Source organism: Aulostomus chinensis, chromosome 1 (genome assembly GCF_037954235.1).
Source record: "Aulostomus chinensis isolate RoL2024-O1b breed Wild chromosome 1, RoL_Achi_v1.0, whole genome shotgun sequence".
Classification (NCBI taxonomy): Eukaryota; Metazoa; Chordata; class Actinopteri; order Syngnathiformes; family Aulostomidae; genus Aulostomus; species Aulostomus chinensis.
Genome location: NC_141320.1, coordinates 5,201,828 through 5,218,438, shown reverse-complemented (window position 1 = coordinate 5,218,438; position 16,611 = coordinate 5,201,828). Strand labels below are relative to the sequence as shown.

The 16,611-nt window shown below is 45.4% G+C and overlaps 2 non-coding genes across 2 annotated transcripts; one reads left to right on the top strand and one right to left on the bottom strand.

The window, feature by feature from the left end:
* Positions 1 to 4,139: 4,139 nt before the first annotated feature.
* On the top strand, positions 4,140 to 4,303 carry LOC147270124 (U1 spliceosomal RNA). The gene has a single exon (XR_015116988.1). It is a non-coding gene; the product is annotated as a U1 spliceosomal RNA (small nuclear RNA).
* A 6,422-nt stretch (positions 4,304 to 10,725) lies between these two features.
* Positions 10,726 to 10,798, bottom strand: trnak-cuu (transfer RNA lysine (anticodon CUU)). The gene has a single exon. It is a non-coding gene; the product is annotated as a tRNA-Lys (tRNA).
* Positions 10,799 to 16,611: the final 5,813 nt, after the last annotated feature.

Sequence of the window (16,611 nt, the reverse complement as noted above, 5' to 3'; positions counted from 1 at the left end):
GAGCTTCATGGGGCGGAGCTGCTGACTAATTGGGAGCACCTGGGCCCGGCGTCTCCCAGCTATAAAGCAGGCGATCAACCTGGCCGGTTGTCTCTCGCTCACTCCTCCTGGCCCACGTCGGAGCGATGGTTGTGTTTCTTGAGTTATGTCTTGTTTCGTTCTCTGCATCCATCACACCGCACACATACACCCCCTGTACACTCATGCACACACTCGCACTCACCACTGACACTACTGATAACCACACTCCACTGTACGTTATGGTTTGCCTTGTGTTGATTTTGCGTTACTAATAATAAATTATTAGTTGTGTTTCACGTTTAGTCTGCGTCTCCCTCCTTCGATGTCACGATTTCTGAGCCGGGTCGTGACAGAAGCAACTCTCACCACATCACTGTCGCATTATTTTGAGATTTTAAGCAACTCTCAGTACATCACTGGAGCATCATTTTGAGGTTCATCGAAACTCTCACTACATCACTGTAGCATCATTTGGAGGATAGTAGCAACTCTCACTACATGACTGTCAGCATCATTTTAAGGTTTTCAGCAACTCTCAGTACATCACTGGAGCATCATTTTGAGGTTCATCGAAACTCTCACTACATCACTGTCACCATCATTTTGAGGATCGTAGCAACTCTCACCACATCACTTTTGCATCATTTATTAGGTTAGAAGCAACTCTCATGACATCACTTTCGCATCTTTTTGAAATTAGTAGATACACTCATTACATCACTGTCAGCATCATTTTGAGTTCATTATTGTCATTGAGGTTATTCGAATCTTTCACTGCATTACTGTTAGCATTATTTTGATTTCATTAGCAATTCTTACGACATCTCTGTCGCATTATTTTGAGGTTATTAGCAACTCTTCCTACATCCCTGTAGCATTGTTTTTGAGGTCGTTAGCAACTCTTCCTCCATCACTGTAGCATTTTTTGAGGTTATTCGCAAATCTTACGACATCACTCTCAGCATCATTTTGAGATCATTAGTAACTTTAATTACATCACTGTAGCATCGTTTTGAGGTTCGTAGCAAATATTACTACAAGACTGTCAGCATCACTTTGAGGTTATTCGAAACTTTCACTACATTACTGTCAGCATCACTTTGAGTTTGTTAGCAATCCTTAGAACATCACGGTAGCATCATTTTGAGGTTCGTAGCAACTATTACTACAATAATGTCAGTATTATTTTGAGTTTATTAGCAATTCTTACAACATCACTTTCGCATTATTTTGAGTTTTTTAGCAACTCTTACTAGATTACCGTCAGCATCATTTTGAGTTCATTTGCAATTCTTCTGACATCACTGTCGCATCATTTTGAGTTCATTAGCAATTCTTACAACATCACTGTCGCATCATTTTGAGTTCATTAGCAATTCTTACGACATCACTGTCGCATCATTTTGAGGTTATTAGCAACTATTACTACATTACTGTCAGCATCACTGAGTTTATTAGCATCTATCACCACGTGACTGTTAGCATCGTTTTGAGTTCAATAGCAATTCTTACGACATCACTGTCATCATCATTTTTAGGTTACTTGCAGCTCTATCCACATGACTGTCAGCATCACTTTGAGGTTATTCGAAACTTTCACTACATTACTGTTAGTATCATTTTGAGTTTATTAGCAATTCTTACGACATCACAGTAGCATTATTTTGAGTTTCGTAGCAACTCTTACTACATGACTGTCAGCATCACTTTGAGGTTATTCGAAACACTGACTACATTGCTGTAAGCATCACTGAGTTGATAAGCAACTATCACTACATTACAGTTAGCATCATTTTAAGTTCATTAGCAATTCTTCCGACATCACTTTCAGCATCATTTTGAGGTTATTACCAATTCTTCTGACATCACTGTCGCATTATTTTGAGGTTGTTAGCAACTCTTACTACATTACTGTTGCATTATTTTAAGCAACTCTTTCTAACTGACTGTCAGCATCACTTTGAGGTTGTTCGAAACACTGACTACATTACTTTAAGCATCACTGAGTTAATTAGCAACTATCACTACATTACTGTTAACATCATTTTGAGTTCATTAGCAATTCTTCCGACATCACTGTCGCAATATTTTGAGGTTCGTAGCAACTTTTACTACATTACTGTCAGCATCACTTTTAGGTTATTCAAAACTTTCACTCCATTACTGTTAGCATCATTTTGAGTTCATTAGCAATTCTTACTACATCACTGTCGCATCATTTTGAGATCATTAGCAATTCTTCCGACATCACTATCGCATTATTTTGAGGTTCGTAGCAACTCTTTCTACTTTACTGTTGCATTATTTTGACGTTATTAGCAGCTCTCACTACATTACTGTCAGAATCATTTTGAGGTTATTAGCAGCTCTCACTAGATTACTGTCAGCATCATTTTGAGTTCATTAGCAATTCTTACTACATTACTGTTGCATTATTTTGAGGTTAGTAGCAACTCTTACTACATGACTGTCAGCATCACTTTGAGGTTGTTTGAAACACTTACTACATTACTGTAAGCATCACTGAGTTTATTAGCAACTATCACTACATTACTGTTAGCATCATTTTGAGTTTATTAGCAATTCTTACGACATCACTGTATTATCAATTGAGGTTAGTTTCAACTTTTCCAAAATTACCGTCAGCATCATTTTGAGTTCATTAGCAATTCTTCCGACATCACTGTCGCATTATTTTGAGATTATTAGCAATTCTTCCGACATCATTGTCGCATTATTTTGAAGTTCATAGAAACTCTTACTACATGACTGTCAGCATTACTTTGAGGTTATTCGAAACTTTCACAACATTACTTTTAGCATCATTTTGAGTTCATTAGCAATTCTAATGCGGCTCGAGGCCACGCTGGTTCACCGAGCGACAAGGTGAGCCTTGAAAACAGCATCGGCCGAGCTTCCCGGGCTTTGGATACCCTGGTGAATTCCCCAAATGTGGGAGTCTCAACTGCATAATTTCTGACAGTGGGGGACTGCGTCCGCGCTCTCCCCTGTGATCGTGTGAAAAAAGGAAAGAAAGAAAGAAAGGCCGACCACGGCGGCAACAACAACAACGGTGACCGCCTGTCCCGGCCAGTTGGCGGTCTCCTCTTGTGCTGGCCAGCCTGAGGAGACCGCGGAGGACGTAGCCTCGATGAGCTCCCAGTATCTCTCACACCTTCCAGCCCTAAATGAAGAGGGCAGGGTTTCTGCCACATTTAGTTGAGGGTCATGGTATCTGACAAGCCCTGAGCTCAGGACAATACATCCACGGCTCGTCTTCGCAGTAAGTGGAATGATACAAGAGAATTCATGCGTGGGAGGAGATCAACTTGGAAAACCCCTACTCCAGGATGAGTCGCTGGCTTGTGGCTTTGAACACCGCTTTGTTTTACTTTGAGTCGCCCCACTAGCATAGCAGGGTGAAGGCACCGATTGCCTTTGCTTTGGATAGCAGTGGGGACAACCAGTATGCCAGATGTAGTGTTTATGGCACTGCATTTTGTGTCGCCACCCAAACTGTTGCAGTTCCTGCCCACAGCCGCGGCCGGGATTGGCTGTACCGGGGGTGCTGGCTCTCACGTCGGGTGGCTGACAGGCATCGCTTCTCGGCCAGGCACTCGCTCACCTGCTCCACCCAAAGCCGGACCAGGGTTCTCCTCCTGCACTGCAGCTTTTCCTCAGCCTGCGGCCGCAATGGCCTTCCAGGAACAGTGTGGGCCCCTCCCCTTTTGTCAGGAGCAAATCCCGTGCTCTTCAGGCCAACTCTCCAGTGCTGCACATGAGGCCGGGGCTGGATTTCCGCCCGCGCTGCCGCTGGGCGTCAAGTTGTGGCTCCGTTTGCACTCCAGATAAGGATGGAGGTCCGCTGACGGCACTGCTCTCGGAGCCTTTCCCAAAAGGCTTTGGAATGCACTCTGAAAGACCTGAACCTTCAATGTGCCTGAGCTTCCCGGGCTTGGGATATCCGACATCCGGCATCGTTGTGAGAAACAAAGGGGGCTGCGCACGCGGCAGATTGGCACAAGGTAGGAAAGATCAGGCGCTGTGTCGGCCTCCCTGCCTGTCAGTCAGAAGGCTGTGTCACTGGAGGTCATGTCTGTTCCTAAGCTCAGCGAGTCATACTTACCTGGCAGGGGAGATACCATGATCAGCAAGGTGGTTCTCCCCGGGTGAGGCTCAGCCATTGCACTGGGGCTGTTCTGACCCTGGTGAATTCCCCAAATGTGGGAATCTCAACTGCATAATTTCCGACAGTGGGGGACTGCGTCCGCGCTCTCCCCTGTGATCGTGGGAAAAAAACGGAAGAAAGAAAGAAAGGCCGACTCAATGCTAGAAAGAACCTGAGTAGCTCAGACGGTAGAGCATCAGACTTTTAATGTGAGGGTCCAGGGTTCAAGTCCCTGTTCAGGTGCTGTGGAGTTTCCAGTGTTTGACAACATGGTACTGGATGAAGTTTAGTGTTGAACAAACTGTCATCATCAAAAGTAGAAGTGTTCTTGTCTTGCCACTGTGAGACTGTTGCTAGGAAAGTGACCACTAATAATTTCATGTGGCATGCAATTAACAAAAACTTACATTGATGGTCGAGGGGGGGGGGGTGGAGCCTATCCCAGCTTCTACAGGCCAGAGGCGGGGTTCACCCTGGACAGGTCACCAGTCCATCACAGGGTCAGCATACAGAGACAAACAACCATTCACACTCACATTCATACCTACGGTCAATTTAGAGTATCAATCAGCCTCGTCCCCAATTACATGTCTTTGGACAGTGGGAAGGAGCCGGAGTACCAGAGAGAACCCACGCATTCATGGGGAGAACATGCAGGCTCTACACAGAAAGATTCCCCACCCGAGCCTGGACTCAAACCCAGAACCTTCTTGCTGTGAGGCCACAGTGCTCACCACTGCACCATCATGCTGCCAAGCTCTCTTCTACTTTCCTCAATTGTGTTTCTTTCATGTCCTCCTGAGATCAAAGACAGAATTCTAGCTACTGTCAAAGCCCTGATGACATCATCAGGAATTCTGACTTTGATCTGGAGACTTTTGCTTTAATCTGAATTTGATCTGACGAATGTTTTAGTTTAGGTTGCATGACACCGACCACCTCATTTCTCCTGATGGACTGATGACCTGTCCAGGGTGAACCCTGCCTCTTGAACAATGTCACCTGGGATCGCCCCCCCCCCCCACGACCCTTAAAGGATAGAACAGAAAGTGGATGGAGGGATGGACTCAACACTGAAATCAGCTGATCTGATCCACATTCTAATGTTTCCTGTCCCTCTTTAGGAGTCAGTGAGAATAGTAGTGTATATAATAATGTATATCCAACCTTGTAGTATCTTTCCAAAGCTTTTAGTATTTCTTCTTGTTTCTACTTGTAGTTTTAGTGTCTGGATCTTTTCTTTTGATGTCCTGCTGTCTGCTCTTTGCTTTTGGCAACCCAGTCTCATGTCAAAACGTAAAAAGGCTCCGTTTGTCCACAGGTCAAAACCTATCAGTTCTACGTTAAAGGCCAAAAAATTGTGAAATGTGTACGTTTTTTTCCCCTCTTCTTTTCTATTGGAGCGCTGGTAGGTCATGTGACTCTTTCATGCGGGCCTCTCAAAACAAAAACATGGCAGCCGCTCCTGTCATTGTCGGAGGAAAGTGCCTTCTTCCAAGATAGTTTTGATTTAATAAAGCATTCTGATGACATTTCTAGAGAGAAATATGCATTTTGTTTTCATAATCTTTGCTCAGTTCTTGTGTTTAATCTTTGGTTTGTTCGTTATTACGATGAATCTTTCACCTCTTGGAAGAGAGTCGTTACAGTGTCACATTTCTACTGTTGCTATGTTGGTTGCTAAGGACGCCATTATGGACGAGTGTCATTTCAAGATAGGTTTGATTTTTAAAAAGCATTTTAAGGACATTTCTGGCGAGAAATATAAATTTTATTTCCATAATATTCGCTGTTCAATAAAGAATAATATGAAATGGATTTTAGTGCCCCAGGAATTACAAACATCTGCTTCCGGGGAAGTTGGCCCCCGTTCTTCTGTGAGAAAATCCGGTAGTTGTCGCTCACTCCGAGGAAAAAAAACAAATATTTTTAATTCTTCATCTTTTGATTAATAAGACAATCTACAAATTCATTTAATTTCTGGATGTTTATTCTACCTACAAAGTCCATTTGTAACCATTATAGATCGACCAATCAGCATTAAGAATATAAACAATGACTCAAACTAATGGCGGTCTGCTGACGTCACATCCGTCACAGAGGCTAACTCCTGCACTCAGAGGTGGCCTTTTAGTTCCATCACTTCACGCTATATTTACAGATTTATGATTGAGGGGAACAAACCACTCTGATGTCTGGGTTCATCAAGGATATCATTAAAGAAGTCCTAACTATCTGGCCAGTTAAATTGATCCTAACTGTTCTTCAGATGTTGTGCTGGTAATGTCATGTAGTTTCTTTTCAAATGTAACTTTGTCGTTATGATGTGTGTATTTTTACTGCTCCAACAAAGCTGTTCCTCTTCTGGGGAAATCAATCATTCAGGCAATCAATAACTGAGTGTCTCTGATGCTGTACTGTAGTATTGCAGTACAACAACACTCTGATCCTTCCTTTTCAAATGTTTTTATTGTGTTTCTCTCATCAGGTGTTCAAAATGATGACAATAAAAATCAATAATTGATATTCAGCTTTGTTTCAACAATAATAACTGATCAGAAATGAGGCCTGATGGCTGCAATAGCAGCTTTGTGCTGTTCAGTGACTCCTGCTATAAAAAGGAGTCAAGGCCGTCTTAAAGATGTGAAAATGTTCCAAAGATCCTTCTTCATGTTGGTCCTGAACAAGATTGGTGTCAGGCCTTTTTTCAAAGGAGCTCCAAAAGGCTCACTTAACCCTTTGAGGCCTGGCTGAGACACGAGGCCTGTTGACCTTTGACCCTGTTGCTATTTTGCTCCCATTGGCCTCTCCAGTGGATACAGACCTGAAACCCGAACTGTGAGGCCTCTCAAATGTATAGAATCATGATCTGTTTTTGGCAGCAGAAAGTCATTAAATACTGTCAACACAGATTCGTGGTGACGACTGAGTCCACAATGTCCTGTTACCTTTGTGGCCGTCTCGTCTGGCTTTGATCCCTCATGGAACCTCTGAGCTTCAGGGCTCCTCTGTCTCTACTGCTGCTGCAGGAGTCAGAGGGTCTCTCACCTGAACTTCAGATGCCAGACAAGAAGACACTTGGAGCTGACAGAAGTCATCGCTGCAGGTGGAGACATTCACAGGCTAACAAGGTGACCTCGTGGTAAGACAGGTTCTCTAATGGCACAGAACTTCAAACTGAGATCACAGCACAGTCGTTCTGAGGCGTCAGCAACTGGCATGAGCCATTCCAAAGATTTGCAGTGGGCCACACTGGAAATATGGCTTTAAACATGGAACAGCTCACACAGCGTACAGTTAGAAGTGTAAAAGTCAAAGTTGAGCTGATGCCAGGTGTTGCCACAGTGTCAGAAAAACACCTTGAGTCAGAACCACGTGGAAGGACCCCACTCAGGCCAGACCTGAAACGTACGAGTGTGTGAAGTTACCCTCCCCCGTTTGTGAGCCTTGATGAAATGAACCCACAATGACATGACTGGAAACGTGTGTGTGCGTGTGTGTGTGTGTGTGTAACCATGTTAAACTCTTTGAAATAAATGTTTCAACCTGCTATTATTTGGATGCTGTATGATTCCTGCAACCCCAGACTAACTCAGGTGTTCGTACTGCAACCTAAAGTATGGTGATGAGGAGAATGATGAACAATCCACAAGGTGATCAGAAAATAAGAAATGGATTCAGGAACAACAAACCCATCTCTGAACATGTGATTGAAACATGTGAGTGGGACTGTCAGAACCTGGCTTTACCTCAAAGTGTCTCATCCAGAGATCTGTGACAGGCGTCTGCTGTGGAGGGTCAATCTGTCCGTCCACATTCAGATCATCGATGCAGCGACTCTGCTAGGATCAAACTACTCAGGATGAAACAGACCAATGTTGACATCAAGTAGCAACTCAGCAGCTGATCAACAGAGTCCTCAGCACCAGTAGAGCCTGGTCTTGGTCCCTGGGGGGCTCCAACCACCAGCCTCTCTGTTCACAGCCGAGTGCCACAGAGACTCTGAGTCTCCTGCTGTTCATGAAGAGTTTTCAGGCTAAATTCAGTGTGTGAGGTCCACACTGCACATTTGAGGGACCATGAAGGACAGAGGAGAGTCTGACTGTCATGGTGAAAGCCTTCAGCACTAGAACTGAAACAGCCCCCACCATCTTAACCCCCCCAGACCAAACATCATCGTCCAGCCTCCAACCAGAGGTCCATCAGTTATCATGGAGCCACAGGTGGAGTCTGGATTCTTTTCTAGAATGAGACAGCAGTGACAGTCCTGCCAAGTGACATCACTGACATGAATGGATGACTTCAGTCACATGACTGGATGACTTCAGTCACGTGACTTCAGTGCATCCAATGACCAAGTGCACCACAGTCCTTGTTGCTGTCTGCTGTTGGGTCACAGCAAAGTAAGGAAACAGCCTGACGGTCCTCAGGAGGAAATTCAACAGCCTCCAAAGATGGAGGTGAATCTAGACCCTCTCATGTTGGCCATCCTTGATGAACTTGGGCGGTACTCTGGTGCAGGGATGAGGTCATGGAGCGTATCTGGGAGCAGTCCTGATATTAAATGGACTAAATGTGTCAACATCAAATAAAATTGGAAACCTATTTGAAGCCTTATTTTGTCTTTGATGGACATTTTTTCAATCTCTAATGACTGTTTTAACTGAACCTGCTGGATCCTGTGGTGCCTGATGAGGAGACAACTTGAGTACAAAGTTGGAGAGGAAGGTTTTTGGAGGGGAGATGATTTTATTTGCAGTGTTGTAAATCAAAATAACTCCAACGACATGATAGAATTTTCTCCAAATGTCCTGACTAAGATGGATTCCAAACCAAATCAGCTGTCACAAGGGAAAGTCTACATGTAAACACACACACACACACACACACACACACACACACACACATACACACACACACACACACACACACACACACGTGTATCAACATGATGTTCCGAATGTTTCACTGTCTGTGGTTGTCCAGCTCTCCTTGCCTCTTCACTGTCATTGTCAGAACTCGGAGCAGTCTTCCTCTCCAGGTGATGTCTCTGAGTGATGATGATTGCTGTCTGTTCAACCAGCTTCATTTGTTGATATCTGAGAAGGACTGAAGACAGCAAAGTGTGCTGATTGGCCAACAACCCCTCACAGGTCAAAGGTCACTGCTCTGAGGCGGACCAGTTTACTGTAACAGTGGTGGCACCATCCACTGCTGGCGCTCTCTTCAGTGCTTCTTGTTTCTGCCCTTTGTGTGTGAGCTCCTAGAGCAGCTGGTCCGGCCCCCCCCCCTTTTCTTTTCTATTCCTCTGATTTATTTTTTGATTTTCTGTTTTTGTAATTCATCATCGATCTCGGCTCACGGTCGCTACACTCTTGACCTCCTGTGAGCCTTGAAGAGAGAGAAGCCACCTTTGTGTCGGAGAAGAGCAGCTTAGTCCAGGCAGCCAGCAGCCTGAGACCAGAGGGTAGCCAATCAACGCGCTTCCCTTCTTCATCGAGCGAATCTCAGCGGGAGCCACGGTCGACGAGGTGGAGGCTTTGGAGGCCGTCCTCCCACCAGTTCGTTGGAGAGGCGTGGTACATCGATGGGAGAATCCAGCTGAGAACGTCAGCCGGTTACGTTGGTTTTCACCGATTCAGGCCTGGACTCCTGTCTCGCTGCCAAACTCCGCCTGACTCCGTAGAGCTGGTCAGCCTCCACTCAGTCCTCTTCATTTGGTTGGAGGTCACTATCGTTCATCCTACACACCTTTCCACCTGCCTCTTTGCCGTCTACTTGAAGCTCAGATAAATCCAGGCTAATTCATACCTGCTACTCAATATGGGCCTTAATTACTCTGCTGGAATTATCACTCTGTCTTAAGGGTTTTCTTAATTGTATTAAATCCTCTTTAATTTCCAAGAAGTCTTCCAACTCATTCATTCATGCAAGCCACTGATCCACAAGACCTCATTGATGAGCTTCAACCTGAGACTGATTGTTTCTCGTTGGACGAGACACCCATTCAATGAGACTCATTGTCAGTCCATTGAAATCTACTGGTGTTCCTGGTGAGTTGATTTAACAACATGAGCTGACAGAATCTACGTTCAGGTAGGAACCACCACATCCAGGGGTCTGGACCTTAGAGCAGGAAGAGCCATCAAAGTAGCAGACTAAGCTAGCAGACATTAGCATTGAGAAGAAACTGATACCTGAGCCTACTTTTGGGTCTGGTCAGGTGATGACACAATAATATGACATCATTGTCAGACTGACGCCTGCTCAACACTGACCAAACACCACCCTATTGCATTGTGGGAAATTTCTGCTTGGCTCGCGTCCATCAAAACACAAAGAAATTTCTCCAGAATCAGGATTGACAGTGGATACAATTGAGTCCACACTGGTTTTTCATTCTGAGTCGGGTGCAGGTGTGGACCTTCAGACACAGCCTGTGTTTGTGTTGTTTATTCAGTGATTTTTCTTTCAATTCCAATCAAAGCCCCACAGCTGCAGAAAGTGAGAGAACAAGCAGGGATGTTCAAGATAAACGCCCAACGTGGGGCTTGAACCCACGACCCTGAGATTAAGAGTCTCATGCTCTACCGACTGAGCGAGTAAGGCTACATCTGAGCAGCTTCAATAGCCTGAAGTGTTCAGAGTGAGAGACGCTACAAGCGCTTCATCAGACTCACAGTCACATGAGCCATCACATGATTGATGAATGACCACAAACACCTTCATCTTTGACAAAGAAGTAAAATAAAAGGTGAACCACAGATGAGACACCAGTGGTAAAAACACTAAAGTGCTGTCAAGGAGAAACAGGATACGAGCAAACACACACACAAGTTACAGAGGGAGAACTCTCCCAGAGGGAACCACTCAAAGGAGAACCTAGAGATCATCAGGCTGGATGACCTCATCAACATGAGACAGGTGGATAGGAAACAAGCTCAGAGATGTCAGGAACATGAGATCCAAGTGGTGAGAGAGCTTCAACTGGTGAGGTTCCAGAACCAGGAGTGAGGTGGAGCCTGCATCACCTACTGGGAGCTTTTAGTCTAAGGTTCAACTTGGACTTGAAGGATTTCTGGACAGACAACGTGCAGGGAGGGAATTTGGAGATGAAGAACAAGTTCCTCTCAGCTTTAATGGAGTTTTCAGGAGTCAAACAGACCCTCCTCTGATTGGTTGCCTCTGATTGTGTTCTCATTGCACCACAGCCTCCAGGTTGAGGGTTCTGGTCCTAGTCAGACACATTGACTCTGATGCTGCTGAGCCTGAAGGCAGGATGAAGAAAGGAGTGTCTGAGAGAGCTTCACCAGACAAACTGTCCAGTTGAACAACAAACACTAGTCAGTAGGAATGTTGCTGCTGGGACCCTGATTCAAACCAGGGTTGCTGCAGCCACAACACAGAGGACTGACCACTAGAGGATCAGGGCCTCCTGGAGGCTGAGGTTGGAGCTGCTCTGTCTTTGTCTCACTGAGAGACAAAAGACAATTGGAGTCCACAAAGAAATCATTGAGAAATCAAGGAGAGATCAAAGAAAGAATTCTAAGATTAAAAACAGAACTCTGAGATCAAAGGTTGAAGTTCCCCAAGGTTCAGTTTTAGCTCAGACCCTCTTTAATATCTCTGTACTGCCACTTGTCGTCAGGAGACTCAGTATAAACCTCCACAGTCCTGCTGATGTCACTCAGCTGGACATCGCCGTGTCTCCTGGTGACTCAGGACCAGTTGATGTCCATTAGCCTGTCATGGAGGCAGAGAACAAAACTGAGGTCTTAATTAAAGCTGGAGGCAGTGTTGTTTGGGCCTGAGCCTCCTTCTGTCCACTGCAGCCCAGTAGCAGGAGTCGTCCTGAATCCAAGGATGTATTTTATGAGAGCGGTGGGACTTGTAGTTTAGGAGGTAGAAGCCTCAGTGTGACACCAAGTGAGAATCAGAGCTGAGCTTCTAAGAGCCCCTCCCCCGCTGCTCTCTGTCAGAGTGGAGAGGAGAGAGGATTTTTGGAGTTTGTTGTTTGAAAAAGGCTCATCAATCCCCAGATTGTGGTCAAAGTAGAATGTAAACATTTTAGTAGGCATTTTTGTCAGGAATGTAGTGAAGTTATTTGTGAAGTGGAGAGAGTTACAGTGTAGACGAGAGAAGCGTCAGTTTGAGGCTATGTGTGTCTGAGGAGACAGCCTCCCATTGGTTTACATTGTAGGGTGAAAAGTGGGTCCTGGACTTTGTCATGACTCAAACAATTTGTAGTTGGTTTCTGATGGTTTGGTTTGCTTGACCTTGCAAATCCATATTTTGGGTTCTGGCTTGTTCTGCTTTTCTTTTTGTGTTTGTATTAAAGTTCTGTTGCTGAAAAAATAAATCCAGGGTTTAGTGACTAAAAAAAGGTCCAGAGGCCCACAACTAAATATTCAAACCAATATTTCCATGGATAAGGAAGCCTAACAAGGTCACCAAGAGATGGAAACAACTTGGAGGATAGAAAATTGTTTTAGTTTATTTGACAGCTGATTGAAGACGTGGGTCAAAACTGACCGTTACCATAGAGATGGGAACAGAAAGCTGACACAAGAGGAAGGTTCCAGCTCTGAAAAAGGAGTTTGATCAAAATCTTCAACTGCCAGTAGAAATATCCTTTTGTATGTTGACCTTTGTTGACAGAAGTCACTTTAGCTTGGCAGTGAAAAGAATGGCTGCTAGCTTGACAAAGAACTGCACAAACCAGGTTCAAGCTGGACTTTGGACCCTGGTATCTGCAACAACTCCCATCAACTCCTAATCTAGCAGCTCTGCTGGGTCCAACTATTTTACAGAACATTTGACAGACCTGTGGAGCAGTGAGGACACACATGAGTTGATCACATGATCCACTGAAGCACCATTTTACCTACCACTGAGGTCACCAACATGAGCTGGAGTTGGGAATCTTGAACTGAACCTGGTATCACAGCGACCCCTACTGCTGCAAAATAGAACAGCAACACTGAACCAAGTACAGGATTGGAGGGAGACTGATGGTCTCTGTTTGGGTTTTAGAAGGACAAGGAGGGCGTGGCTTCAAGCTGGATTCTCAGAGACTATTTCCCCAACCTCTACATTGGCATCTACGCTGTCATCCAGTCATGTGACTGAAGTCATCCAGTCATGTCAGTGATGTCACTCTGCAGGACTGTAACTGCCATCACATTCTAGAAAAGAATCCAGACTCCACATTTCTGGGGCAGTTTTGGTCTTTAAACACTTGACAGTTCCAGGAGATTTAGTCTGGCTCAAGATCTTCAGATCAACCCAGGACAGAAGGCTATGATTCCATTGGATTGTGTAGTTGGAGCATTCAGAGATCTGGTGGATCTCAGTAGGAGCTGGATTTATCCACTGAATGATCCTGGTCAATGTGATCCTGCTCCTCCATCTCTCAGGCTGACAGAGCAGGAGGACCTGACTGAGAAGAAAGCTGCCCTTGAGCAGCTTCAGTCTCTGAGTGACAACACACAGACAGAAAACCAGAATTTGAGGGAACAAGTTTCTACTCTTGAACGTGAGAATAAAAGAGCAATCCAGGAGCTCCAGAACCTCACTGCTGTGGTGGCCAACCTCAAAACGGTCCAGGACAAGAACCAGACTCAGATAGAAGACCTGAACGCAACAGTCCACAGTCTTCAGTGTGAGGGGAGGAAGGTTGATGGAGAGAACAATGAGCTCAGAAAAGAGCTGACCCAGGTTCAGTCTCTGAGGGAGAGTGAACAGGTGGAGATGAAATGTCTTGAGGAAGACCTGACTGAGAAGAAAAGTGCACTTGATCAGCTTCAGTCTCTGTGTGACAAGAGATGGACAGAAAACCAGAATTTGTGGGGACAGGTTTCTAGTCTTGGACAAGAGAAGATTATTGCATATCAGCTGGTAGAGAACATGTCTGCCATGGTGGGCAACCTTGAATCTGTGAGGGAGGAGAACCAGGCTCAGATCAGAGACCTGAACACACAAGTCCACAATCTTCAGCTTGAGGTGAAGATGGTTTACAAGGAGAAGTGTGACCTCAAGTGAGAGCTCAACTCCATCCAGGCAGAGAAGAAGAAAATGAGAGAAGAACTCACTGAGAAGAAGACGACTCTTGAACAGCTGAGGTTCCAGAGTGGGGAGAGAGAGGCAGAAAATGGATGTTTGAGGAGACGAGTTTCTACTGCATCTCAGGAGACAGAGACCTTCACTGCAGAGTTGGCCCACCTCGAATCAAGGAAGGACCAGGACCCCACAAAGACTGGCAGTCTGAACGGTGAAGTTCAGAGTCTTCTATGTGCAGTGAGAACACAAAAGAAGAAAAGGAGCAGTGCTCAGTGGGAAATCCTGGGAAATCTTCATGATTTAAAAAGCTGTTTCAAAGAGGAAAATCATGACCTTCAAGTGTAGGTCCAGCAAACTTCTGAAGAGCAAGCAGACTCTCCCCTACGTCCAGCCAGAGAAGAGCAAACAGACTCTCCCCTACGTCCAGCCAGAGAAGAGCAAGCAGACTCTCCCCTACGTCCAGCCAGAGAAGAGCAAGCAGACTCTCCCCTACGTCCAGCCAGAGAAGAGCAAGCAGACTCTCCCCTACGTCCAGCCAGAGAAGAGCAAACAGACTCTCCCCTACGTCCAGCCAGAGAAGAGCAAGCAGACTCTCCCCTACGTCCAGCCAGAGGAGAGCAAACAGACTCTCCCCTACGTCCAGCCAGAGAAGAGCAAGCAGACTCTCCCCTACGTCCAGCCAGAGGAGAGCAAGCAGACTCTCCCCTACGTCCAGCCAGAGAAGAGCAAACAGACTCTCCCCTACGTCCAGCCAGAGAAGAGCAAACAGACTCTCCCCTACGTCCAGCCAGAGAAGAGCAAACAGACTCTCCCCTACGTCCAGCCAGAGAAGAGCAAACAGACTCTCCCCTACGTCCAGCCAGAGAAGAGCAAGCAGACGCTCTCATATGTTCTTCTGCAGAGGAGCTACGGGATTCTGCTGCATGTCCTGTGACTGAAGAGCAGAATGATGGGGGCACCCTGGAGACTGGACCTGCTCCGGGTCAAACCAGAGGTCTACTGAGCCATGTAACATCTGGTGTAGAAGATGCTCTGTTCATGTTCATAGTTTTTTCTTTGTGTGCTTTTCCTCAACTCTGTTTTCTTTGTTTGTTATATATGATGATACCTTGATCACCACAGCAGTTGATCCCAGCTTGATCAGCTGAGTGCTTTGCAGTCTAAAGCACTTTAGTGACACCTGTGGGGTCCCTTATCCTCACTGACCACAGGGATTCAGCCTCACTGAAGGAGAGGGAACCTTCCAGGTTGCAGCTCCTAGACTCTGGAACGCTCTCCCACTGGACATGAGGACGCTGTGGACACCTTTAGAAAGAAGCTAAAGACCCATTTGTTGATTAATATTGTTGTTCATGATGGAATCGTCCCTCTGTACCTGCCCACACATGTCAAGAGGTCAAATGATTCCCTGTTTAAAACAGCTCTTCATCACATGGATGTGCATCCCAACAGTCAGAGTTCACCGATGCTGCTATTCCCTCCAGTGTGAGGCACTAGGAGTGACTGATGAGGGTCAGGGGGGTCAGGCTAGTCCAGATAGTGGGTCTGTATGAGGTTATTAGGGAGGGATAAGGTAGTGGCAGAGTTCAGGCTGTAGTTGTGCTCCAACAGTTGAGACAGGGCAGGACAAAAAAATGACCTCCTGATGGCGTTAGGAGTGACTCTTACAAGAACCAATCAATAAAAGTGGGTGGTGACCTGCTCATGTCACGCTTGTGTTGATGATTACTGGGTCTCCTCCATGCTCATTTATCATGAATGAATCCCTCTGAGTAAAACACCTGATGACTCCTGAGTTGTTTCACAAAATGTGTGTGTGTGTGTGTGTGTGTGTGTGTGTGTGTGTGTGTGTGTGTGTGTGTGTGTGTGTGTGTGTGTGTGGGCAATATGTGTTATGGTTGTTATGGAGTTTATGGTTATTATCTCTGTTTCTTGTGTCTTTGTCTTTGTTGTCCTCCCATTCGTCCGTCCTGGATTTTTGACCTTGGTTGCAGGAAGCCTGTGACCTCAACTCCTTTTTCTGTGTTGCTGAACGTAGAGCCTTGCTTCATTGTGCTAGCTAAAGTGTGATCCTCCCTGCTAATTCCTTATTTCGTTGACTAATTACCCACCAAAAATTAATACCTAACTGCTTTATTTGGCTGAAGTTTAAAAGACCATCATTCTGGCAGCAACAATCTTTCTGCCTTGTAAACACGCTAAGCTAACGATGGCTTCTCCCTCTTGTTCTCCTCTCTCCTGCTCAGAGTGCCACATGTTTTGTTCCTCCTCTGCCTCCTGTAGTGATACTGATAAGTGTGTTAAATGTAGTTTTTTTTGTTGTGTTGGAGGTGAGGCTTAGCGAGGTTGAATTGGACCTGCAG